The sequence below is a fragment of the Triturus cristatus genome, chromosome 5_1 (genome assembly GCF_964204655.1).
Source record: "Triturus cristatus chromosome 5_1, aTriCri1.1, whole genome shotgun sequence".
NCBI lineage: Eukaryota > Metazoa > Chordata > Amphibia > Caudata > Salamandridae > Triturus > Triturus cristatus.
This window is the reverse complement of record NC_140587.1, coordinates 482027424-482052769: the sequence shown is the minus strand read 5'-3', so window position 1 is coordinate 482052769 and position 25346 is coordinate 482027424.

The following is a 25346-nucleotide window of genomic DNA, read 5'->3' as shown; positions in this document are numbered from 1 at the left end:
GTTCAATGAATGATGTGTCACAATTTTGGAAGGTAGATAATATACCCTTTTTCTCAAATTGTTCCTCCACCAGCATAGATGTGACCATTCATAAGCATCTCTGGGTCAAGCATTTTACGAAATTGTATGACTCACATGAAGCAGAATCCGCTAAGGATAATGTCACAGAGGATGCATTAAACCTAGGGGCTGAAGAAGAATTAATAATCTCCGTTGGGGATGTAATTCTGGCTCTGAATAGGCGCCCTAGCAATAAAGCACCGGGACCAGATGATGTCCCAGTTGACCTTTTTAAGGACAATCTGGCACTTTGGGCCCCAATACTGGTGAATGTTCTTTGAAGTGCAGTTTGTGTTGGCCCCCCAAATCCTGGTCTAGGGCAATTATTGTACCAAGTTATAAAAAGGGGGAAGAGAGTGACCCACAATGCTACGGGCCAAAATCCTTAATTGACTCCACAGCCAAGGTGTTGGGCAGAGTTTTGCTGGACCAACTGGAAACATGGGTAAATGAGAAGTGCATCCTAACTTCTGGACAATATGGCTTCAGGGGGGGCTTAGGGACTGTTAACAGGTACTTTAATTTACATTTAATCATGAGCAAATATGTGCCTGTTAAAGATGAATGCCTCTTTCTGGCATTTATGGACTGAAGTGCAGCCTTTGATAATTTTTCTAGGGAGAACTATGGAATATGCTAATAAATAGAGGTGTCAATACCAAAATTGTTCACCTGCTTTCCCAGTTGCATGCAGATGTAGATTGAAGTATCTATTTTGGGCCAAATGGGTGGAATATCTCATTTATAAAGATTGTGAAGGAGGTCAGGAAAAGTTGCTTGCTGGTCATCTTCCTTTTTAGGTGCCGATTCCGATCCTGGAAAAACCGGGTACGAACCGTCGGTCGGAGCGTTTTCTCCGTCCGACTCGTACCCGGGAAAAAAACCCTACAAACTTGCAAGTACGATTCGTACGGAAACACCATTTCCGTACGAGTCGGAAAAAACACAGACCGACAGTAAAATACATACGAATGTGATCCGGGACACCGCGGACGTGACGTCCGGACGGAGTTAGGCATGTTTTTACGTACCAGCAAGTACGATTCGTACCGACAGCAGTCCGAACGGCAATATTTTTACAGCACCCAAAAAGTGCCGGAAAAGCGAAGTACGCCGCGATGCGAGGGGGCCCGGTATGCGCTGTAACCCCCCCCAGCCCCCGTCAGTACGCGCCGTCCCCCCCCAGCCCCCGTCAGTACGCGCCGTCCCCCACAGCCCCGGTATGTACGCGCCGAACACCCCCCCAGCCCCCGCATGTACGCGCCGAACACCCCCCCAGCCCGTGGATGTACGCGCCGTACCCCCAGCCCCCCCGCGGATGTACGGTGCGGACCCCCACCCCCGTATGTACGGAGCGTACCCCCACCCCCGTATGTACGGAGCATACCCCCACCCCCGTATGTACGGTGCGTACCCCCACCCCTGTATGTACGGTGTGGACCCCAAGCCCTACGCGCTGGGGGTCCGCACCGTACATACACAGGTGGGGGTACGCTCCATACATACGGGGGTGGGGGTATGCTCCGTACATCCGCGGGGGGGCTGGGGGTACGGCGCGTACATCCGCGGGCTGGGGGGATGTTCGGCGTGTACATGGGGGAGCTGGGGGGGGTGTTCGGAGCATACATACGGGGGCTGGGGGGGACGGCGCGTATGCGGGCACATGTCTCCATGGTTGCTATTGAAGTTCGCTCCATACGGTGTTTTTCCCATACGGTTGTACAATCGGACGCACGGGACGGATCGTACTTGCGCGCTCGGACTTCAGTTTTGTGTCGGGGTATTTTCCCAATGCGATTCGTATGTATTTTTTCCCATACGAATCGTACTTGCCAGTTTGTACGGTACTTGTACGATTCGTACGGAAAAAAATCCGGATACGATTCGTACGGGGAAAATTTTACCAGGATCGGAATCGGCACCTAAGTCTTTTGCATTAATACTTAGATGGTGTCCTGATAGACGTTGCAGCTGATCCTCCTAGTAAGGGGTCCCAACAGTTACCTGTTCTTATGCACGCCGAAGATTACGTGCTCATGGCTAAAACAGCGAAGGGCCTTCAGAAGCTTTTAGATAGTTTTGTAGCCTTTATGTCTGATCTAGGTCTCTTAACAAATAAAACAAAATCCCTTGCTATGATTTGCAGTTGCCCTTGGAGCAGATTAACATATTGGTGGTACTGCCCTTAAATGAATACCCACATTCACTTATCTGGGGGTTCCATTTGTCAGCCTGAGTACTTGGAAGCACTTGAGGAGTGTGAGGGTAACCTATTTTGAACAAGCAGCAGCTTTTCTGTTTAAATTTGCTGCTAGGTTATGTTCTATGCCCTTAGACACTGCTACTACAATACACACAGACAGACCTGTTTTGATTGCCACCTATGCGCAGGGGTGTGGGGGTACACTGAGCACTCTTAACTTCAAATTAGTGAAAACTATTTTTTTGCGCAGACTCTTATCACTTCCCTGCAGTGTTCCTCCCATAATAATGCATAAGGAGTTAGGGCTACAGTATCTGGGAGATGCCGTAAGGATAGCACCTATTATGTTGTGGCTCTCAGTTTGGTCCTGGCCTGAAGCAGTATTGACACAAACAGTAATTACCGATTGCCTTAACCTTTCAGGGGCCTGTACTTTTAAATGGCTGACAGATATCAAAAATTAGCTGTGATCAATTAATAGAATTGAATTGTTTGATAAACTGCTGTGTATATCCCAATCTGCCAAATCTTTGGTGAAAAAATAACTTTTAAGATCTATAGTGGTAGAGAGACAGGTGGGTGAAATGAGAAAGAGGATGGTGGCGTCATACCACCCATTATGTACACCACCTGGTATTGAACCATACTCGCAGAAGATGTCACGCCACCAAAGATTTTGTTTATCAAGTTGTAATTTCTGGTCTCCTATCCCTCTAATGTTTATACTGAAAAAGACCTGATACCGTATCCATGCACTTCAATAGTGCTTTAATCTCAATAACACACAATGTTTTTCGGTGAGCTGTACATAGATCAAAGAACCTGAAGAACTGAAACCTCTTCTCAGGGATCTAAACATTAGGAAATGCAAAGAAGCGATGGAATATTTGCAGTTGCTCCAAATTGGTGATGTATGCGTAAGTATTTATAGATTTTTGGCTCTGTTGTAAGATTTAGGAGAGTAACCAGGAAGTAGAGGAAACGTAATGGCCGGCTCCTTTCTCTTTGCAATCTTTTTATAACATGGTTTCAATGAATTGTATTCAGTAATTTTACATTTTATGCACTAAGACACTTTATTCATTGATTGTATGGTAATCTGTGGGCACAATCATTTCTATTTTAAAGGAAATTTAACTGATTGTATTTTATGATGTACTTTTATGGTTTGTATTTAACCTAATAAAGTTTTTAAAAGTGAAGTACATAGGTCCTGATTCACAGAACTAACTTAAGACAAAATCCTAAACTTACTACTTTTGGTATTCACAGAAGTTAGGATTTTGTCTTAAGTTTGTCTTAAGACAAACTTAAGACAGACTTAATACAGACTGAAGACAGGTTTAAGACAAACTTAAGACAGACTTAAGACAGACTTGAGTTAGGATTTTGTCTTAAGTCTGTCTTAAGTCTGTCTTAAGTTTGTCTTAAGTCTGTCTTAAGTCTGTCTTAAGTCTGTCTTAAGTTTGTCTTAAAACAAACTTAAGACAAAATCCTAACTTCTGTGAATACCAAAAGTAGTAAGTTTAGGATTTTGTCTTAAGTTAGTTCTGTGAATCGGCCCCCTAGTGTATTATGTCCTATGGCATTTGTAACATGGCGGATGTGATAGCTTACTCACTTGCAGTTTAGCAGACAAAATATCAGTCATATTTGCGATGTAGTATCAGTGAATTTCTAAGGTTTTGTTAATGTTAAGCAAGACACAATTACTGTTCCTTACGAGAATGACAGTTTGACCTTTGTTTTTTTCCAATGAATTTCTAGGGTTGTTTTAATAACAAGTAATATTTTATTACTATACATAAAGCCGACCCCATACCATGCATGGCCTTCGACTGTGCATGGCATCGAGTTGGCCACAGGGTCTCTGGCCAGGCCCTCCTTTCAACCCCCATGGACATCCATGCCCCCGCCATGCATGGCATGGGGTCAACTGCAGAGCCTGTGGCCAAAACTATGTGGTTAAATCACCGCAGTACATGGCCTTTGATGTTCTAGCTGCCCCCCTACAGGCAGCCAACTCCCTGCAACTCATGTTGGCTGGTGTTGAGTAAGCTGCTTGATCTGGCCTGAGGGCAGGTCCTGAGTCCAACCCTGTGGGCAGCCAACCCCTGCGGTGGCTGTAAGTGACAACCGATTGGCTGTAGGGCCTAAATTGACTTCCAACCCACATGGGCAGCCAACCCCAGCAGCATGTGGCCTTCCAACACCCTGTGGGCAGCTAACCCATGCGCAGTGGGCCAGGCCCTGCGGTTGACTCCCACATGGTCAGCCAACCCCTCTGCCAGGCACGACCTTTAGCAGCAGAGTGGAGTTGGCCACTAGAAGTCAACCCAGACACTCAGGCCCAACCCTCTTATTCTAAATATTTATTTTAATCCTTTGAGTATCATGCAGGAGCCAGACAGACCTCCTGCACACCTGTGGGACTTCCCCACTTTTGTAAATTTAAATTTGGGCCTAGGGAGAGGTCAGGGTACCCCTACCGTGCCCCTTTATACTTATTTATTTAAAAAATCTTCATTACACTGGTACAAAGTCCCCGTGTCCTGAAATGGCAGGCGCAACATTTCTCTTCATTTTGCAGCCAGCCAATCACAGCATGAGTTTGAGCGGGAGTTTGCATGTTCTCAACACTCCCGCAGGAGCAAGTTGGCTCAAGAGGAAGAAAGCCCTCTTGAGCTAATCAAATCGCTTTATTTTTTAAGTAGCATGATCACAGGCTCTCATGACGCTCTCAGGAAACCAACCATCCAGATATACAACGTTTTTGAACCTGTATTTCTCAAAACCTACTCAGCAGATTTATACCAAAACACAAAAAGTACACTTTCTGGACTAAGATCTAGCTTCCTGCCAAATTTGGTGTAATTCCAGGAAGCCGTTTTTCTGCTATTGCTGTCAAATCTTCCTATGGAAAAAGAAATGAGAAATTGTGTTTTGAGGCCCCCTTTTTTCTCACCTCCTGCATTATGGATCACCCCGAAACCTTCCAGGAAAGAGCTGAGGTGGATGTAATTTTTTGGGGAAAGTTTTTTGAAGGTTTGTCAAATGGCTCCAAACATATTAGCTAGCCAAAAAATGAATTTCCTTTGGTAACTAGGTCCTAACTACAACTACTCTGTAATACACATCTAGATATACATAGAGATATGTATAGACCTGATTTACAGTTTTGTCTCATGGACATAGGCATAGAGAACACTTTGAAAGCTAAAAGTTTTATGCTGATAGGGAAAGGCCTAAAGTAGAGAGCAAATATATATGGACAAGAGTTACAGTTTGATGAATGGGATACTCTGTCACAAACAAGACAGATATTTCATCCACTATATTGCAAGAGCATGAAATATCCCATACGTCATATTACAAATGCCATGTAATATATACACACTTTGAACTGCACATTTGTAATCAATGCTGCAATAAGTCACAGAGAGGAAAAATGGGTCAGTATTTTTATGATATGGGAACATTCAGGGCTTTATTCGAACACTGTGCATTGAGCAATTTTTGTTGCCCTTACATCAATAGTTATATGGAGCTCTTTCCTGCATGAATAATGTTTTTATTTTGGGAAGCCTTTCAAGCTCAAGTTTAACATTGCTTCTAAAATGCCATACTGGCCAAAATATTAAAGTAAGACACAGTTTATGGCAATCAGTAAAATCCCGCCATCCTTTTTAGGCAATTCTTGTAGGAAGGGTGTAGAAAAATGTTTACCTGGAGAGAATAACTAGGCACATAATAGAATGTGAATTCAATATTTGAGATAAATATTTGTATGCACACTTTTGGGTTACAAAACATACTACACATTTTCATTTAAAGTAATGCACTTTCCCGTATGTGTGGAGTGTATTGTCTGTTTAAGATACGGAATTAAATGAACTGTGCTGTTTAAGACTTAAAAAGATGGGCCAATGTGATATTTGGAGTAACTCTAATTTGAAGTAAATGCTCTTTTTAAATGTACTTCTTGAAAATATTTTTAGTTCATAGAGGCTATGGCTGGAAACTATGCATCCATAAGTACTTTGCTTTATCACCCTGCAAGTACCGTGGCAGTACAGTGAAATAAAATATTAAACTTCATGGAATGGGGAATGCATTTGTGGAACTAGATTTACTGTCTAGGATTCCACACTGAATTCCCTAGTACATGAGTTTAATGTAGATGTTTGGCATATGCTCTGTAAAGCTGGAAAATGTCTGCAAGAGTACTGTGTGCGGCATGGTAGGGTCAAGGAGGGTGAAGGAGGAAGGGGTTGATGTCACTGGAAAGAGGAGAGTATTGCATGCTTCCCCCGCGCCTTGTTTTAGGGTTTAAGGGGCTGGAACCAGGGCCAGAGTGCACTGTGGAGTATTTCCTAAGGTGGTTTTACTAGCTGTAATCTCTGGCAGGTAAATTCCGGTCCTTTGGTGTCACAACCAAAAAGAACAGAGGCAGCACACCAGCTATTTCATAATTTCTGAGAGAATTTCACATGGGATTTCTGCTCTGCACAACTCACAATTGTGGACTGTGTAGGAATTTTGATTGTTTTGTAGTGGCTTTATATTTTTAAATGGTTTGATATGAAAAAAAAGATCTGATATCTTAAAAATATTTGTTTATGTGAATTTCTCAAATGTTATCATATGCTAACAACCCTAAGTTAAGTCTACACATACACGTAAGTTTGATTATGAGACTCCCAGACCTAGGAATAAGTGGGACTTGTAGTTAAGAAAGGGTATATCTCTTAGATTGCTAATGTTAAATATGTCTGACAGGGACGTCCTTTCCCATTTTGTTGAAGATACTTATAGCAAATCTTTTTAAAGGACTTGAGGAAGTGGATCCAACAGCGGAAAACATTCATATACCAATGTTATTTAAAGGAACAAAGCCAAGGGACAGTGGAGAACACCTATGCTCACTTATTATATCCTACAGAGTTAAGGCTTGTACAAAATTAAATCACAATCAAGATGCTTGAATGGAAGGGTGGTCACCACACACCCTTAATCCACACAAGAGTTTTGGCACAACAACAAAAGTCCTTGAGCACATGTTGCACAAACAGTCCACTGAAAGTATTTCACAAGTCCAATATTCAGAAGTCACCAATCTTTATTATCTCTCGACTCTCAGCCAACATGTGTTTCGTCTCCCAGGTGTATCGCCCCATTACTTCATCAGGGCTGAAAATAAAACAAAATCTCCATTTAAACAGACTATTCAGAGCAAGATCAGTTACTAATAACGCACACTTCATGAAATGTCAAGCTAAACAATTATAAAATAAAATATACTTTAATAAACAAAGCAAATGAAATCCATAAACAATGCCAATTAAAAGAAAAATAATTTATGTTAAAACAAAGGCCCGATTTCAAAGTCTAGGAGACTCCAAAAATGATTCCCATGTTCAGAGAATCAATGGGTTCCATGAAGGAGCCAGCATCTGCAGGCGATGTCAACCGCAGTGGCCTGAGAGGCAAGTTCCAGGAACAAACATCATCATATCCAGTGTGGTGGTCCACCACCATTTGGCCTCGAGGTAGAACATTCATTGCGGAGCAACAAGAATAGGATCAAAGTAGCAACACCAGGACTAACATCAGCAGTATGCCTCCAAATACAAAACTCCTATACCCAATCACTTAAAAAAAGTATACTACTCCCAGGTTTTTTGAAGCATTAAATCTTTGGGGGCAGATTTACAAGCCCCCTGCACCACCAGTGTGTCACTTTTCGTATTTACAAGGACAGGAAAAGTCACCCTGTGTGACTTTTCTTCTCCTTGTAAATACGGCCCCTTCACACGCAGCACTTAGCGTTGAAGAAGTGTTCCATGGGTATTGCTGTGGGTGTTCCCACACAACACCCATGGAACAAGACACATCTCCATATTTACGAGAAATAGTAAATCTGGAGATGCGTCTGAATGCTAGGCCAACCTAGAGGTGGCATAGCGAGGCGCAACAAGGAGAAATGTTTTCATGTCTCCTCGTTTTTTCCTCTTTAAATGCGTGCTGCATTTTACAGCACGCACAGAAAGAGGAAAATGCCTGTAGTGATTGTTTTTGTGCAGATAGGTGCCCCTTCCTTCACAAAAACAATCTCCCCATGATGTAGGCATCCTTGCACCATGGTGCAAGGGTGCTGTGCCGGCGCATGGCTGCAGTTTGTGCGCCAGCACAGGGGGAAGCACAGAGATGCAACATATTCTTGTAAATATGTCGCATCCCTGTGCTTTGGAAGTGCCACAGCGTGGCGCAGCCAAAGGGCTTGCAGTGCCACACTGCGGCACTTCCTTTGTAGATCTGCACCCCAGTGTACAAGTTCACCAAAATGAGGCGGCAAGTTTGTGCTCAATAGTAATTGAACTTCAGGGAAAGACCATGCAACTTGAAGATCAAATGTTTTTGGAGCAGATGCTAATGCATCATCCTTCTGAAACAATAAGGCTTTCAGTCAACTTAATTTATCAAAGTTGATGTTAAAAATAGGAATCGAGGAACACAAGGTATCTTCCCTAATCATGTGTGTGAGTGGAAATAACACGTTATTACAGCCACGGCCTTGGAAACTGTTACCACATACGGCACTCCTTGCTTCATCGTACATCAACCTTGGTCTTTCAGGATCAAAAAACTTCCATTTGAAAGTAATCGAAACAGTGACTTGTTCAAGGGACACCCTTCAGATAACATGCCAAATTGACCACAGAAGCATTGCATGCATATGAAGTGCTACCTCTTTACAAACTAATGAATGTCCGAATGAAGTTTCACAACTGTTTCCACTAATAAATACTTCAGTGGTCCCACTCAGACATCTGTAATCAAAAAGCTTAACCTACAGTTTGTGAACAAAACCCACCTTCATTGCTTCATATCAGCGCACTTGAAAGTGTCAACATTGATATTGGTAGTGTGATAAACCCATGAACAAACCATACGTCTGATGGTGTCTCAGTGACTGTAAAAGGCAATTTTGCTAAATGGTCTATGTTTAACATTGTATACGTTGCATTTTTCTTGCATTTTTCTTTTCCATTAGTCTTCGTGTGTATGTTAAAGTATACGGCAACAATAACTCTGTTGGATTCAGATATTTCCATGGCACACAGTTTGATTTTAAAACCTGCTATTTCCAGCTCAATTGCATAATAAATCTAAACTGACTTTGCCCATGCTGTTAAAGAGACATATCATTCTACATCATATTCAAAGCAGATGACACAATATTAGTCATAGAATAAATTTGAGTCAGCAATGTAGTTATGCCATTATCCACAACAGCCATTGCTTTTTCCAAATTTGTCTCAAATGTTCCTCAGATTCTTGCTGAGAGATTTTCTAAAGTTCATTGTAAGTGACATATATAAACTGTTTAGAAAGTGATGGCCTAGGACCCAATAAAAATCTTGTTAATCCGTGTCATCAGAAAGGAGAGATAGATGTTCTATAACTGCAGATAAGGTGGAATGTTGTGACCATTGTTGGCATAACCTTCCTATTCTATAGGTGGTAGCCACCCCTGAATATTGCGTTTTCTCGTACTGGGGTCCAGTATGCTTGCTTTGAAACCCTTTGAGGGGTTTAAAAAACATGTGTTATAACCATTAATATCAACTGGCTACACTAATCACGATCTGAACCTGAAATTGAAGAGTTATATGTACCATACTGCACCATACTATTGAGCTGTTCTTCTGTTAAATTTGCAACATGTTGCCAATTGTCAAGCTAGGTGTGTTAATTTTAGCCAAACCTGGGCAAGTAGTTTGCTGCACTGTTTTGTTCAGAAAAGATACATTTTCTAGGGTTTAGATAGGCTCTAACTAAAGCATCAACCAGCATTGTGTTCCTCATATTGATTTTTTTCATCAATGTTTTCTTTCCAATATTCATAACCCTGTATGGCCAACTGGGAAATAAATGAACCTGAATAGATTCATTTTGTTTGGATCAGCACATTTTACTTTGCTGGGGAAGGGATAAGCTTATAATAATGAGAAGATGGGTCCAACTACCCACTGGTATGGTATGGAAATGTTCCCATAGTGTGTAATTGTATACTGTACTAGCTCTGTGTAAATAATGATGGGTATAGTGATAATAAAAAAACATTTCCCCATAGTTGGCGGAATTAAAAAAAAAAACCTTCATTTTTTAATACTGTATAATATTATAGTTCAGAAAGCATACTTTTGACTGTTTCTATGTCCAATTCATCTGACATGGAACTAGGAGTAATAACATCATTCATAGCCACCGTAAATGCATAAGGAATCTGCAGAGTTTCTGTAGGACCAAAAAATCAAATGGGACTCTATCTCATACAATTCCATCAGAGACAGGAAATGCAGAAATTTTCACAAGTGGCAGGCCTCTTCACACTTTATGTGAAGAAGCATGAGGCATCAATAGCTCAGCTACCAGTTCTGGAGCAGACCATTCTGGAAGGTAATTTCCATTCAGAAGTAAGAAAAATACTGTAATAAATCCAATCCAAATGAATAGGAAAAACAGTGAAATAGAAATTCAAATATAGGACCATGGAGGAATCAGATACGTCTGTTTCAGCCAAAGAAACAATGCACATATTCCAGGCAGTGAAGTATGTGAGAAATCAGAAGAAAAAGCATCAATGCCGGCAAAGTAACAAGAGGAAGTCTGTGCAGAAACATGGACTTTACGTGGTAGAGGAGAATTGATAGACACCTCCATAGGTGGTTGGTAATACACAACTTTACTGTTAGGAGTAGAAGGTGGAACACTGTAGACTCACATCTGATTTGTATCCTGAATTAACAGTAGTTAGAGAAAGAAGTAAAAGTTCAGCATCTGAAGTCCCCTGCCGGGGAGAAGCAATATTTTCATTACCTAATGCTCGTGGAGGGATTTCCTATATGGTAGTGAGAGGAGGCAAGTAAGTACCCAGGAGCCCTCATGACCTACTGTGTAGGACTGGCCACATGATGTCGCTTGGTCAAATAAACTGAAACAAAGCGTTTCTTTCTACAACAAGCAAGTGGTGGCAAAATCACAGTTATTGTACCTTAAATGCCAAGAACTGGCACCAGTACTTGGTATGATGGGCCAAACTGCATCTTGTTGATTATTTTCTCGTGTACTAAATCCCCATCTTTAGGAATTCAGCCAGAAGTTGCTGATTGCTTCTTCACTTTGTCAGTGGCAGAACTTTTGCAAATTTCATTTGAGCGCTCATCTGGTAAGTCTTGATTTCCTGTAAGACAACAAAACTTTCATTGATGCCAGGGTTATCGAGATATGGAACGTACATCTGGATGTCAAAGAGGACCTCATGGGGGTCCGGTCACCTAAGGATTGTCTAGGCAGATTATTTAAAGCTTTCTGGACTCCATACAAGTGATTACTCCAACAAATACTCTAGCTGTTAAGGACTGCTTTAAGTCACAGTTCTTTCTTTCCACTATAGAATTTCCATCAGGATTATAGGGAGAGCAATAATGCACAGCAACACCCATGGCTCTCATTGTGCCCTGGTATGCCATAGAGGCAAAGGCCGGTCTCTGGTCTGAGTAGAATGCTGCTGCTGCATATGTCTCAAGAAATATCTGAAAGTCTTTAATAGCAATTTGAGCGTCAACCCAACTCTGTGGCTAAATCCATAGAAATTTAGAACATGAATCAACTACCAATAGAATGAATTTATATGCACTATCTGAGTGCAAAGGACTGCAATGATCTAAGTAGACAAAATTTAAGGGTATGTTTGATACTAAGAGGGCGTCTGTGGCAGATGCGCTGCAGTGGAACTTTTAAAATTGCTGGGAAATGCAACAACAGTGGACATACAGTTTGGCGTGTCTCTACAGTCCATACTACCAATAGCATTTCTGTAGTAAGGAAACTGTAGCAGCCACACCTGCATGGGCAAACACCAATCCTTCATGAGCAGCTATGATTAATTCTAGCCTGCGGTCTTGGTTGGGTATCACTCGATCACCCACCCAAGGAATGTAAGCAAAACGTATGTTTTGGGCACTCAATAAGTAGGAGTATTTTGCTGGAGAATTTTTGATAATGGAGTATCAATGCTTGAAGCAGCAAGAGCAGCCATGATGCTGTCATCCACCCTCATGTGTGAATGAGTAACTGTAGCCACTACTGTAGTCTACTCTGCACTGCAGCTTTGGCAGCTTCAACCACCAGTGAATTGCCAACCACGTGTATTCTATCATGCTGGTGACTCAATGTATGAATTACATGAGCCCATGACAAGTAATCTTTAAGATGCACCACTTTTCCCGCAAACATTTATTGCTTGATACTGTTTCCTTTAGAATCTCTGAATCCATCCAAGTGCCAATAATGTACGTTTTCATTCAAAGACTGGACTCAGTAACAAAAATCACACACTGAGGTGCCGATTACGATCCGGCAAAAAATTTCCCCGTGCGACTCGTATCCGGTCTTTTTACCGTACGAATCGTACAAGTGCCGTACGAACTGGCAATCACGATTCGCATGGTAAAAAGTCCATACGAACCGCATTGGGAATCATTCCCCACACGTCCTCGGGTCGGAAAATGTGTCCGACACGTCCTCGGACGATTTACCGTACAAACGTGAAAAGTCAAGTCCGACCGAGGAATCACGATCCATCCCGTGCGTCCGAGGTCACAACCGGATGGAAAAAACACCGTCCGCACCGAACTCCCATAGCAACCATGGAGACGTGCCCGCATACGTGCCGACCCCCCCCAGCCCCCGTACGTACGCGCTGACCCCCCCCAGCCCCCGTACGTACGCGCCGACCCCCCCCAGCCCCCGCACGTACGCGCCGACCCCCCCCAGTCCCCGTACGTACGCGCCAACCCCCCCCCCAGCCCCCGTACGTACGCGCCGACCCCCCCAGCCCCGTACGTACGCGCCGACCCCCCCCCCAGCCCCCGTACGTACACGCCGAACCCCCCTGTATGTACACCCGTGTACGTGTCGAACCCCCGTGTACGTTCGAGTCGAACCCCCCGTGTACGTTCGAGTCGAACCCCCCCATGTACGTTCGAGTCGAACCCCCCATGTACGTTCGAGTCGAACCCCCCCGTGTACGTTCGAGTCGAACCCCCCCGTGTATGTATATTTTCGTCGGTCGGTGTTTTTTACGATTCGTACGGAAATGGTGTTTCCGTGCGAATCGTAATTCCATGTTTGTGAAGTTTTACGACCGGGTACGAGTCGGACGGGGAAAACGCTCCGACCGACGGTTCGTACCCGGTTTTTACCGGATCGTAATCGGCACCTATGAGTATGGGGAATTTAGAATCAGTATTTTCTAGTGGCTGAATTAAAGCTTTCAAATCAGCCAGCTGAGTGGTATAATCCCCTAGGGATTGTGTAATTTTTTTTTGCTGATGGAGTTGTCCATTTATCATGACACTGCGTACTGCTGCACATGCTGCAGAATATCGTTTCTTAGTGTCAATCGCAGGCTGAAATGAACCATCAAGCTATATACTATAAAATCATACTGATCAAGAGAAAAAACATCACTGGCCAGGGGTATTCTTGTCCATACTGGTGAATTCTTGCAAAGTGGGTCATAGACATAGTCTACATCAGTAGTTGTTAAGGAGGTAGCCCACTAAATCCCCCTTGGATGTGAGGCTTTTGTGTTAGGAATAGGCCTGGGCGGTAAAATCCGTTCCGCTCGCGGAATTTGCGGAATTTGGGTAATTTCGCGTTCCGCGGAGAACGCGAAATTGACCAAAAATCTGCGTTCCGCGACTTCGCGAAATTTTGGGCTTGTTCGCGTTCTCAATATGCGTGTTCGCGAGACATTTCACCCCGAGCACGCAAACAGCGATCGCGAACAGGAAAAAAGTATCGCGAACAAGCAATTTCGCGTGTTCGCGGAGTTTCTGCGTGTTCGCGGAAATTTTTTACCGTTTCGCGGAGAATATCGAGTTTAAAAAATCAAGTTGCACAAATTTCGGTTCAGAAATATTGTGGTTCAGAAATATCGACAGCAAGAATATTGTGGTCAAGAATATGGACGTAAGGTAAGTAATATCGATTTTGAAAATATCGAAGTGTATAATAGTGTTTGCAAAAATATTGGGGTCTATTAGGATGGCGGGCAGATGGGCGCCATCTGCCCGCCATCAAAACCCGGAAAACCGCTGGTCCGATTAGCATCGCGGTTGTGACCGCTGCAGTGTGATTTTCCACCCGCCACTTTTCCGCTGGTTGCAGTCCGCCTGCTTGCATGGTGGGTGGAGCTGGACCTCTACAATTGTTGCGGATCAGGGCCAAGCACCGCCGGCACGATTATGATGCCGGCGGTAGCCAGCCTTTCCGCTGCTATGAAACCGCCATGGAAAGGCATGCAGAGACATTTTCTATGGGCCTAATGCGGGCCCCCAATGTGTTGAGGGCAGTGTGGGTGCACTGGGGGGTTCCCATGGTACCCCCTACGTGTCCCTGTACCTGGTGGCAGGCACTATGCAGTGCCTGCCACGCAGTGCAGTGACATGCATGACATGCTCCTTTTGACACGGCGGCGGTGCTGCTGGCAGCAGCAACCGCCGCAATGTTAATCGCCAGAATCCGACCACCGCGTCGGATTTCGACTGCGGAGCATCCTAATTTGACCAGCGGTTATGCCGCGGTCCTTGCTGGCGGTCTTTTCCCGCTACCATGACGGTCGGGGAGATTTTCCGACCGCCATCCTAATAGACCCCAAAGTTGTTAAAAATATCGATTTTTAAATCAATGTTATGGATTTTAGTATATGTTTTAAATGTATGTGATGTATGTTTTTTGTATAAGAATTGTTTCTATTTTTAATATATGAGTGTTCATTTTTAGTAGTTATTAATTTTTTTAATTTAATTTGTTTTGTTTTTAGCTCCACAGTGGGTTGTGGGTTTATAGTAGAAAAGGGAGGGAAGTAATTTAATTATATTAAATTAATTGATTATTTTTTATATATTGATATTTGTTTAATTGAGATGTTATCGTGTTAAATGTGTAAAGTAATTTATTATTATTCAATTGATAATTTGTTGTTAAAATAATAATTAATATTTATTTTGTACTTAATTATGGTAATTGTGTAATTAATTTTAGGTGTGCGTTTAGGGGTTTTTAGGTGGCAAGGGTGGGAAGTAATTTATTTTTAATTGATGAAGTAATAGTTTGCTGTTAATTAAATCTAATTAATTAATTATGGTGAGTGTGTAATTCATTTTAGGTGTGTGTTTTCGGGTTTAGAGGGGTAAAGGGTGTTAGGTAGTTTATTTATTTTTTACTAATAATTATTTGTTAATTGATATTAATTGAATTATTTAAAAATGTATTATGGCAATTGTGTAATTAATTTTAGGTGTGTGTATTGGTGTTTATAGGGGTAATGGATGGGAAGCAATTTGTGTTTAATTAATTAATATATAATTTTAATTAATGTTAATTATTTGATATTTATTTTGGGTAATTGTTTATTTTTTTGTGTGTTTTTACTTTGAATGGGGTAAAGGGTGGGTATTAAATGCATTATAAATACTTTATAGTTAGTTGTTAATAGTAATAGTTTTTAATATAAAAAGACGTTTTATAGTTTAATTTAGGTGTGTGTTGTGAACATAATAGTGTTAAAGTGTGTGTAGTTAATTAAGGTTTATTAAATTTTTTGATTAATAATATTTCTTTATTTGATTATTAATTATGTTGGTTATGGAAGTAAATTTAATTGAAAATGTTGAAGTCTGTTGTTATTGGTGTGGTGTTATAGGGTAGGAAATAAAATAAATACATTTATGTATTAATTCATGTTTTTGTTTGTAAATATTTTCTAGTTGAAAAGATTTTTTTTTTAATTATTTGATATTGTATATAATATTTGTAGGTATTTGTTATATATAATTAATATTATATCATATTATATTATGTTTTATTTTTATATATTTAATGTATTTGATTTTTACTTTTTTAAATATTATTTATTTATATTTTTACATTTGTTTTATTTGTAATATTTTTCAGTTTTTTTTAACTTTTGGAGTTGCATCTGTTGGAAAACTGTTGCATTCACTGGAGGGGGAATAGTAATATTTTCCCCTCTGCTATCCAACAGTTTCCCTACTGTTGCACTCACTGGAGTGTGAATAGTAAATTTTAGCCCTCCGCTATCCAACACATTCCCTACTGTTGCACTCACTAGAGTGGGAATAGTAATTTTTACCCCTCCGCTATCCAACACTTTCCCTACTGTTGCACTCACTGGAGTGGGAATACATTTGTTGACGCCTTCACTATCCAACACTTTTCCTACTGTTGCTCTCACTGGAGTGGGAATAGTAATTTTTGCCTCTCTGCTTTCCAACACTTTCTCTACTGTTGCACTCACTGGAGCGGAATAGTAATTTTTACTCCTACACTATCCAACACTTTCCCAATTGTTGCAATTACTGGAATGGGAATTGTAATTTTTACCCCTCTGCTATCCAGCACTTTCCCCACTGTTGCACTCACTGGAATGGGAATAGTAAGTTTTACCCCTCGGCTATCCAACACTTCCCCTATTGTTGCACTCACAGGAGCTGGAAAAGTAAATTTAATTACTCCGCAATCCAACACAGCAAATCCCATTACTATGCGATCTATTCTAGCTGAGTGATTTTATGACTGTTTAAATGTTTGCAGTTTAAAGCCAGGTGATAGGAATGATCCGGATAAGCTAGCAGAAATAACGTTTTGCTTCATGTTTGTTTTTATAGATACCTTAATTATTTGATTACTTAACACCATTTCAAAGATATCTAATTTGCAGAGTAAAAATTAATATATAGAGAAAAATGCTATATAAAAATGTTGTTTGTGCACAATTCCGGTGCAATTCATTCAGCATCTAACTAAGAGCAATTTAAAAGGACTTCTAGACTTGTTGGGTGCTGGACTACTTGCTGCTAGTGGGCAGGGCAATGTCCAGCCATTGGGATATACTTTCTGGCAGCCTATCCTTTAGCACTGTACATGCCAGGTGTATCAATATGACAAATTTGGCCATGTCTGCCATTGTTACCAAAAGAAAATATAAGGTTTTGAGCCTCTATAACAGAAGGTATACCATGGCATTGAAAGATTGGCCACAGGAGTATATGGTGGGCGTTATGTAAAGCTGGACAACAGCTAAACAGGTGGGCCAGTGATTTGTAGAAGTCACACAGCAGCGGATGATGTTTTTCTGTGAGTTCCAGCCAGCATTCAATGTTCTTATTGGAAGGGACACCAGACTTGCCCAGCGTATTAACTTTGTATGCCCAACGCTTGGTGGAGGTGCAGTTGGCTCGACTGGATTCTGGAAGATGTTATTAGGGGGGCATGTATGCCACTGTCCAATAAGGCTTTCATGTTGGTTTCTCAAGAGCGGAGATGCAGTTGCTTTATATGGCAGCTTTGATGGCTGAGTAAGTAATGGTATTTTGCATCCAATTTTCTACAACTAGTTGTGGCTTCTTCATCCCCATGTTAAAATGCCTATGCCACAGGTTGCTCTTAGATGTGAAAATTGTTTTAAAAACTGCCTTCATTTCTGTTCTCAGAGAGGGTTATAGTCTGGTAGTAGTATTTTGCCAGGGCGGCACACACTTAAGTTTTTAGGCGTCAACACCGAATTCAAGTTTAATCAATGTTTTCTGTGTGTGCAAAGGCAGTTGGAAAATGCACTTAAAACCCATACATTGTAGCTGGTCTAGTTTGGCCCACAGCATACCAGTATTTGCATGCTCAGCATAGTTCATGGGAGGCATGAGTTTTGCTGTGATCAGCCTTCTGATGTCCTTGGTCGTTTGGGCTGTCAAGAGTGTTATTTAATTTGCGGAGAGCATGTATAACTATCTTTTCGTTGTTCTTAATTTTTTGCAGATGTAAGGTCAGTTTTCCTGTTTCACAAAGCCACGTCCAAAGATAATTATAGCTCTGAATGCACTCTAGTCTTTCTGCCCCTAGCCCCCATTTCTTAGCTCTTTTTTTGGGTAATGCCCGAAGATCACAACTTTGGTTTTACTCGCATTGACAATAAGTTTATGCTTAACATTATATATGCTCAATACGTTAAGTGCCTTCTGGAGTACTATTTTCATGTGATTTAAAAGGACAAGGTCATCTACGTATTGCATGAGGAAGATTTTCATTTCTCTGATCCTCTGAGTTGAGAGTGTTGTGCCTGATAGTGCTGGGCCCAGGTTTGCTTTGTATATGTTAAATAAAATTGAGGCGAGCACACAGCCATGTTTTAGCCCTCAATCCATAGTGATTTTTGGCATGGTTATATCGCCGAAGAGCTCTACCTAGACCCATGTCCTGGAATAGAGTGACATGATAGCTCTCAGTAGTTTGGTGAGATGTTCCAGTTCTCGAGCTTCTGCCAGACAGCCAGAGTAAGTTACGGACTACTCCGTCAAATGCCATGGAGTAGTTGATGAAACATGAAAAGACTGGCAAGGTGTTTGTGTGACTTCTTGGTGGGCTATGAAGGAGAGGGCCACTATGTTATTGACTGTTGATCCTCTCTCTCAGAAACCCATTTGATAAAATGGCAGTAGGCACTCATCTGATACCCATTTGGCTAGTACTTGTCGTATAGTACTGGCAAAGGCTTTCCTCTCAATGTCAAGCAATTAACAGTCGAAGAGCTAAAGAAAGTCTTGAATACCTCCAACACCCCAACCTCCTTCCTTGAAGACTGGAGACATGCCGTAGTGAGGCCCTCCTGAAGTAATAATCTGCTGACCCAGCAGAGCAGAAGAACTACTGGCCCATCTCCCTGCGCCCCTTTCCAGCAAAGGTCCTCAAGAAGGCAATCAACCAGCAACTCACCAAACACCTGAAATATAACACCCTCCTGCATTCCTCCCAATCCACATTCTGCACCAACCACAGCACAGAAACAGCTATGATTGCAACCACTGATGACATCAGGACTATCCTGGACCATGGCGAAATGGCAGCCCTCATCCTTCTGGACCTGTCAGCCGCTTTCGACACAGTCTCCAATCACACCCGATCCCTGATCAACAGACTCCACCACATCAGAATCTAAGAAGACCCCCTCAAATGGATTGCCTCATTCCTCAGCAGAGGAACCCAAAGAATCTGTGTCCCACCATTCACCCCGAAACCCAAGAGATCTTGTGCGGCATCCATCAAGGATCATCCATCAGCCCCACCCTCTTCAATACCTATGTGAACCCCCGTGGCCAACACCATCAAATCACATAGATTCAACATCAACTCCTACACCAACAACACACAGCTCATCCTATCGCTGGCAGAAGACCCCTCTACTACAGGAGCCAACTTTTACAGATGTACGAGGAACATCGCTATAGACCAAACAAAACTCAGTGCAAGACCCATCCGCAGTCACCCCACCTTATGAAATTATACTGTCTCCAGATCCAGAAGAGATGCCAGTTCAAAACGTTGACCCATGAATATAAAGCTCTGCACAATGAAGTACCAGCATATATCAACAAACGAATGACCCTCCATCAACCAACCGGACACCTACGATCCACCTACGGTTTCCTTGGAGACACACCTGGATCTGCCAAGTCAACAGCAGAGGTCGCTCTTTCTCTCACCTGGCAGCAAAAGCTTGGAACGACTTTCTTCTACATTTCAAGACCGATCTCTTGTGGGCTAAGTTGGTGGTGATCAAGCCTCAGTCATGTGAAGTGTCGGGACTTATACCCTGTGGCATGATTGACCTTCGGTCTCCTGTGGGTGCTTCTGGCTGATACCGAATAATGAAATTTGTGTAACTTAGATTAACTTTGCTGCTTGTGGTTCCCATTAAGATCCATTTTTTATGCTGTTTTTTCTATGGTCAATGGACTTGTGTTTTAAGATATAGGAGCATTTTTACCGTTCCATAATTTGGACTATTATCTCCCTGTTCGCGAACTGCTATTTTTCATGTACCACCTTTTTAGCCAGTCTTGCATCTCACCATGTTAAAAGTGCTGAATCTTTTGCTTTAATTGAACCAGTGAAGTTAAATTATACGATTATTATGTCTTCACTGTTGATGGAGGAGAATGAGAGGTGTCATGCAGCAATTTAAACACAGTAGATCTGTTTAGAATGTCAGAAATGCCCCTGAATGCGCACTGTTGGATGTGTATCATTTTATAATGTCCAGCCCCCTCATCTTCATTGGGTCCTGCCTTTTTTGTGTAACATCGGGAGTTCCGCCACTTGGGCAGTTGAGGAGCCCACCTTATGGCTCTGTCAAATGCATACCCATGCGCTGACCTAGGTTTTGTAAGGGGTGAGATTGTCTCCGTAGTGGCTCGTTCTACTCCCCCTGGAGTTGATATGGGCCTATAATGATCTGGCCCATTGGGTGTGGCCCATTTTTGGGACCCCATTAGTCATTCAGCATTGGGCATCCTGGATGATGTTGCTAAGCTGCTTCTGTTATTTCTTTTGTCATCTGACACATTGGTGCTTGCTCTGCGTTTTGTTCCCCTACTTGGGCTGGGATTAGTTAGGTGTATACTATTCACCTGACTCTCATGTGGTGATTGAGACTACTGCAGGGTCTACAGCTTGTGACTTTCTGCCTGGGTTAGAGCCTCTGTGCCTTTGTTGAATTGAGATTTCTTCTTAGGCCTGCATTGTTGACTACAGGGTCTGCTTGTGTGTATATAGCGTATCTATACATGTTGTCGATGTATGGCTTCACCTGCTCAGCTATTGGAAGGCCTGGACGTATGTGATCTTGTTTAGGGTTTTAGGGTATGTGTCCTCACTAATCTGTCGGTCCGTGTCTCACATTCAGTTTTTTTCAAATATTGGTCAAAGAAACCGTAGCTGATGGCTGAGTTTTTGCAGCTACTATTTCTTTATGTGCTTTTAGAGCGCCTTTTTTATTTGCTGTGTCTTCATTGATTTGGGTGCTTCTTCAAGCATTTGTTTTACTCTCGTTGTTAGTGGCATGCTTGCGTGCTGCCTTGCCCTTTCATGTACAACATAGCTAGTTTGCCTTTGCTCCCCGGGTGGTTCGCCAATGTTCTCGTCTATAGAGGAATTTGCAATTTGGAGCACCACCTCTTCTTCTGACTCTGTCTGGCATGCATTTTGATGTTTTTTCATTGTCATTCCCAGAGTACCGGTCTTGTTTGTTCCACCGTCCACTTCCCTGGTACATTGTATTCCTGGGCACGTGTTGTTTTTTTCTTTAAGTCAGTGACCAATGTGGTGAGGATGGTAGGTAACGTGGGCCATTTTTTCACTATGTCTGGGCAAAGTCAGACTTTTGTAGCCACGTTTTTATTGATATTGTCTATTTTTTTGATTTTCTTGGACATTTCAGCCATTGTGAGGGCCATTATTTACAAGGTGTCCACTTGCACTTCAGGTTTGTCGGACTGCCATGTCAGGGTATTTGTGGCTGCCATCAGTGTGGAATTGATGGACCTTAATAGTTTACCATGTGTGTAAGAGGGGTCCAAGAGAAAGTACGTGGGGGTTCTTGGTGAATGCTCCCAGAGCTCTGGATGGTGTAAAGCCTCAATTCCTAGTATAGTGCCTACAAGAGATTCAAGATTTTGGGGTATGTCAATCAAGGCTGGACCTTCAGTTTGTCTTATGGCACCTGGCAACCTACTCTCCCCTACCTCATGTCCTCATAAATGGTGGAACTGTGCGATGGTTGTCTCCCTTAGTTAAACAGGGTTGTTTAAGAGAGGAGACCCTTGTTTGTACTGTCTGTCTTTCTCACCATATACTATGTTTTTTGATGGCGGTAGGCCATTTATTAATGATAGTTCTATTATTGAGCTTATTTCCTCCAGCTTTTGCTTGTTTCTGCCTTATTTTGCTTAGTTTTGCCCTCTTTTGCTTGGTTTACCAGGCCCTATGACTAGTTCTGCTTTCAAGTAGGCTGGCATGAGTAAGCTCTATGTAGGCTCGAGGCTTCCAGAGGGCAAGGTTCTCCATTCCTTTTTCAGGAAGTATGCAGTGATTTCACTGGCTGCCTCCCTACTGCTGAGTGTATTGCTACCCCCTGGATGCTTGGCTAGGTTGGTGGCCCTTGAGGTCTTGGGATGCTTTGATTAATCCCTATTGACTGAATGCATGTTTCTGGTTTCACAGTTTAGGGTTGTGGGGGATGGTCCTGTCTGTAGCTGTATCTGTGCCTTCCTCTTTGCTATTGCTGCATGTCTCCTTTATATGAAGGCTCTCTGTGCTAGGTTCCAGCTCCTGGGTAGAAGGTTACTTATGTTTTTTTAGCTGTGCTTAAAGCTGGATACTGTTATTGCGTATGTTATTTGTTGTGTGAGTTTTGCACCTTGCAGGTTGCTGTGCTATCAGCTTTCTCATCTGGACCATGGAAGGAATTATCAAGGGGCCGTCCAACTTTGCACCCTATCTAGGCACATTAAGGGGGTTGAAATTTCCAACTAGTGAATTGGAGATTATAGCATGCAGCATGTTGCTTTTGGTTGAAATGACAAGCACTTAAAATGAAAGTTATGTATTTTATTTTGTAGTCCGTAGCACTTAATTTTGATTTTGCAGTGCATATACACCTAAAAAGAAAGTATTCTTTGGTGTGTAGTCTTCACCACTTGAAAATGGTTCTCAGTGTTCTCAGTGTCTTCGCAGATGTGTCAAATTGACAGTGTACAAGGAGCTGATTGAGGCACCAGATTTGTGTAATGATCCAAGCTGACAAATTAGCCACATGGCTCTTTTCTTTCTGGGGTGAGGAGGTTTTGTAAGGAGCGCATACTGGAAGTACTGCTAAGGCAGTAGTGAGGTGTAGGGATGGTGGTGACAATTGCCAGGCACACTATCAGCACCCCAACCTAATGGGGCTGCTTCCATGAGCCTGGGCTCAACTGAGTATAGTACTGCTAAGCGACAACCCTAGGACCCCTCTGCTTTTCTCTCCACCTCTCCACCACCTAGACCTCTCACGACCACCATGCATGGCAAGGTCCTCGGTGCTCCTTTCTTCCAGTGTCTTAGTCCAGGCAGATTGTCTCTGCCTCTTCAGCATCAGCAAGTCATAAGTGTTTGTTCCAAGTTTCGTCTCCTAGTTGTTCGCAAAGCTTCTGTCTTATCTTGTACTATTCTGCAAATGCAAAATAAGACATGCATGTTAACTTCAGTTCTGGCACCCCACCTCAGCCAGGCATTCAGTGAGGCTTAGACTGCAGGGTGCAGATGAGGCATCTGTGCTGCTTACTGTCTGTGTTGGAAGAGGGTGAAGACGTACTGAATCTTATTAGCGCTTGTTTAAGAAATTCTGATTGGCATCTAGATTAAGGCAGGACGATACTCAGGCTGCAAGTGTAAAGGGTTGGTGGTTTCATGTTTAGTTGGGTGTTGTAGTTGCACTTGCGGGCTGGACCTTATAGGAATAACATAACCAGAAGACTCCTTATCCTAGCCTACATAACTGTGGTATTATGCCAGGGCATGTTCAAGAGCCCATTCTGCAGCATATGCTTGTTTTACAACCTCAGGAACAAGAACTGAGAAGCACGGTATAGTTACATATTCTCCTTGTGTGACTTTTCTTACAAATTCAAGTACCAATCCACTTCAGCCAAGAGAATGTCATAGGTGGTTGTTACATTTTCCCAAAATGTTACTTTGATAGCACACAAATGATAAAGTCTGTCAGGAGGGCTCAATTTCTGATGTAGTGTTTCAACTTGAACAAATTCATTACTTGCTCTCAAAACCAGAAACTCTTGAAGATTCTGGCAAACTATTGTGACCTTGCTGTGCTGTCTATCAGTGTCAGCATGCACATCTTGTTCAATATGTGTAGCATATTCGGTGGAGATACCTGCCACTTTCTTCTTTTGGAAATGGGTTTTTTGTTGTGTAACTTTCTCTTCCTTTTTTACGATGATGTCAGATAAGCATTGTGAGTCAATTTTCGGGTTCACTTACTCTTCGTGCCTGCATTCCAGTTGTCCCCGTCTCTGTGGGTGTATGTTTGGTGAGTTCTGAAAGGAACAAGAATTATTTGTATCAGTATACTAATACCTATCAGGCTGTTTAAATGTATCAAGACTACGTAAATTGTAAAATGTTTTCAGTGAGCTCTGGTTGCAGAGATCCACCCCCTGTTTTTGCTTTATCTTTATTTTTCTGTTTGCCCCAGGATTTTTTTAGAAAACTCTGCTGTTTGCTTGGTATTATCATTTTCAGAATTGAGCTTAAGGTGAAGCTTATTAGGCCTGACTCAGAAATTTTTCTGACCTGTAGATGTATAGGTTTCAGCAATATTTTTTGTTTTTTAACGCTCTTGGCATGCAAGAAGAACCTGTACAAGGCGTTGGCATACTGCCAGTGCTGCTGCCTCCCCTTTAATATTACTTTAAATAATTGAGGAAACTGTGCCAAAGTTGCCAATTAATTTTATCCCTAAATCCAGGGCAGGGGCAGCCCCATATTCATTTTGAATCTCGTTTAGTGCCTCATGCAAAACTGCAATTGATGGTATGCCATGTGTTATGGTATGTATGGCAGCGAATACTGTGTCCCAAGTGGCACAATCCTTTAATGGGGAAGCACTTCTGTTTGGTAGACACGTGAGAGTTCTATTTTTGTCTTGGGGTGCCTTATGTGGAAACATGCTTCAAGCTGGTTTGTTTTTTGCACAATCCAGAATGGAATTCCACCCATCTGGGGAGAACGTTATGCATAATTACATTGATGGTGACTTGACGAATTGCAGGCACAGCTAACTGTGGCTTTACAGCTTGAACAGCCCTTGCTGGGGCAGTTGCTATTGTACACATGATGAACTATGTTGAACGTCTATATAATCTAATTAGACTATGTAGAGTGCACAAAGTTCTGCAACATTTAAGGGTGCTAAATTTGGATATGATGTATAGCCAACTAGGACTGGCCAGGGTGCCCCCTCATTACTGACGGGACCAAGTCCAGTTGTACATTATTTAGCGGATGTGGTAGTGTGCTTTGGAAACTGATCTATATTCCTGATATGTTAAAGGTATTTCTAAATCTTCAAATAGCCTATAATTGCCTGGTAAAGCAGCTG